We start from the raw sequence: 3265 nt of genomic DNA, 5'->3' as shown, positions 1-3265 counted from the left end.
CAATTTACAGCCCATGTGATGGCGGTCAGTTTTATGGACTTATGTGCATGGACTGTAATATATAGCGCAGACTTAAAGCCTAATTAGATTGCTCGCACAGTGAAGCCTTTGGAAAGAAGTTTAAACCCGTGCAGAGCTGATCCGATTTTTTGTGTGAATATATACAGTGTAATTTGACAAATAGATTATGAATCTGGCTTTGCTTTTGTTCTAGCTTTGTTCTAGCTTAAAAAGTTTGACCACAATTTACCTACTGTTCATGCATTAGGTATAAAGAGCTAACCACGAATGTGGCTCTGTTTTGGTTCTAAAGAAGTTTTCGCTTTTAGGCACACTTTATTCTGATTTTTGAGACACGATGCGAAAAGCAGTAATGGTGCAATGTTGAAAGTTGGTCAGCAGGACAAATTGTGCTCTTCTCTCGTATCAAATTATTTCAGATGAATAGTTTTCCAGTGATTGGCATTAAAATTTTTGCCACCGTTCATGCATTATTTAAGAAAAACATCTGTTGGCTTTCAAGTTACGGCTAGCGCAGCGGGAGCGTTCTTTACATTGTGTGGTATTAAAACATACACGCCAAATGACTAATCTGTTGGTCTAATAGAAAGAATATGTACACAAACACAACACAACTACTATTTACATGAAGCCATTGAGTAGAAGTTCAATTGCAGGTATAGATGATCTGATGATGATTTTTTCCCTTGCAAATTAGACACTTGCATTTGTCCGACCGGAAGTTGATGGCATCTTTTTGTTTTACATCCATCGCCGGGGCCAATCACGAAAACAAGATCTGTAAGTTTAGATTTGCTTTGATATCTATTTTACTCTGCCTCATCACTGGAAGAATATTTTAAATTGGCGTCACCTACAGAGCCGATAAATCTGCATATACGTCTGGATGACCACTAGGAGTATACATTTCGAAAAAAGATGTAGAAAAATAATTTAAGAACATATCATCTCATTGACAGGGAATGTATCTATTTTTTTTTAACATGAAAAGTTAATCAAAAAGCTCGCCTATCATATAAAGCCGTAGACGATAACTATATATGTACACAGTATTTTAGATGAAAACGTATTGATGCTTAATTTTACGTATCGTTTTGTCCCTCAACGCGTGCTTTCCACTGTACAGCTCTCAAATGGTTCTCTACTTTCTTCTTCCTTGTTGGCTTGAACTTTGACGGTGGACATAACGGACAATGGAATGAAATATAGTCTCCTTTACAACAATCCTTGCAACTTTTTACACAACTTAACAATTCATCCACAGATTGAATCACGACAGGTTGGTGTGCTGTCATTGTTACATTGCAGCGTCCAGAAATAAACTCGTCGGAAAAGTGGAAAGCTTTTATAAAAGCTATGTACTACATTAGCCAAACTGCAAAGCTAACAAGTCACCCTGAGATAGTATTACTTCAGCAGACATGCGATGGGAAACTGTGTTTACAAACACACCGCCACCTCAGCTTTCCACGGTCCAGACACACGAAAGTTACCCATAAATTTGTTTTGTTTAGACATTGTGGCAAGTGATGCACGGAGGTATAAAAGCGTAGAAAGAGCAGGCCTATACACTGAATGTTCTTAGAAACTCCACGCTTTTAACTTTAACTGGAAATGTTTTATCCTATAATCGAATTAGAAAATCATTTATACCTCTATCAACATCGAGTTATTCCAAATATTGTATTTCTCTGGCGTCCGAAAAACATAAACAAACTCGTACATGATAGAACTCGTTAATTTTTCCGGAAATAACTCTCCACCGTCGAATTCCAAGTAAACTGGGATAAGGAGACATCAAGATCATTCATGTGAGACAACATGTCCATATGAACAAAATAAAATAGTCCTACTTAATTTCTAAGATAAAGATATTGGTCCGAAGTACATTTTAAATTCTTCAACCATAACAAAAGTTATCACGACACTGCAGATATGACTTTCAAGCACTATAGTCGGCCCAATGTGCTAGGTAGTACAAATGAAATGGTATTTGCTTGACATACTTCCTTTTCAGCCATTTCATGAGGATTTCATTCATTGTATGAATAAAATCAAAGCGCTCTTCAAAAAGCCCGACCCCAAATTCATATTGTATTATACATGGATCTTCCGCTACTTGGTTGTCGGGCAGGGAAAGGCAAATTTTAATGCGAATTGAGTTAAATAATTACATTGACGGTATATTTACATACACCTGTATTGTTGCATTCTTTTGCCTGTACACATATTTGTTAAGAAATATTTTGTGATGTGTGGATTTTTATGATTCTGATCATTTTATTTTTTAAAACTTAATAATAGTAGTAATAAATGCATCTTGCTTAGGTCAAAGAAAACAATTCTGGGTATGAGAAAGTTATAGCTGACAGATTTCCTTGACAAGGAGATAAGTCTGAATTCCTTTTTAAGTCTGAGGACTATATTGTCTTTCTAAAAATTCCACCGTGGTTTGCTGGGCTAGGATGTTATATACATTAGGTTGTGAATAAACAGACCATGTGTCCTAAAGAGAATATGGCGTTAAACAATAATCAAATAAATAAATACATAAATAAAGCAAGTAACTTTATGGTAGCGCCACATATGAAAACCCTATACGATGGAGACGCCTAACGTAGTTTCAAGTTAAATGTTTTCACTTAGAGAATTCCGGAGCAATAAAGCGGGCGATCACTTGTCCACCAGTGAAATCTGATATATGTGGATGTAAGCTTCTGCGGTATAACAAAATAAACTGGGTCATGCATGAAAGTCAGAGGTCAGACACAGAATTTAGACGCTTGAACCTTTCTCTGCCATAAGAGGAAATAATGTGTAGGGTGTGTTAAGAAGCAAACTCTGAAAAACTTACTTGATATCTTTGGCAAAATAAGCTTTCTTAAATATTCAATGTTTTTCGCACTTTACAAATTATGGTCTCAAGCTACATATGTGTATTTTTGGGGTTATAAATAAGGCTATACAACAGCAGCAAAGACCTTGTTTGTCCTTATCAAGGAACTGAGCGTAACAATTCGCCAGGCTTTATCTCTGCAAGTTTTTACATACTAATTAAATGGCCATTGAACGTTAATTGACAACAAGAGCGCTGTGAACAGCTATGCACAGGCAGAGATCAAAAGGGATTACAACATTAAGCGTCAGAAGTTTACTGTACACAGAATAAAGCAATAATAATAATCATGTACATAAAACATATAACAATTCTAAGTAACAATAAACAACCTATAATTAATTACCA

Source organism: Liolophura sinensis, chromosome 9 (genome assembly GCF_032854445.1).
Source record: "Liolophura sinensis isolate JHLJ2023 chromosome 9, CUHK_Ljap_v2, whole genome shotgun sequence".
Lineage (NCBI taxonomy): Eukaryota > Metazoa > Mollusca > Polyplacophora > Chitonida > Chitonidae > Liolophura > Liolophura sinensis.
The sequence above is the reverse complement of the archived record's forward strand: the minus strand, read 5'-3'. Positions refer to the sequence as shown.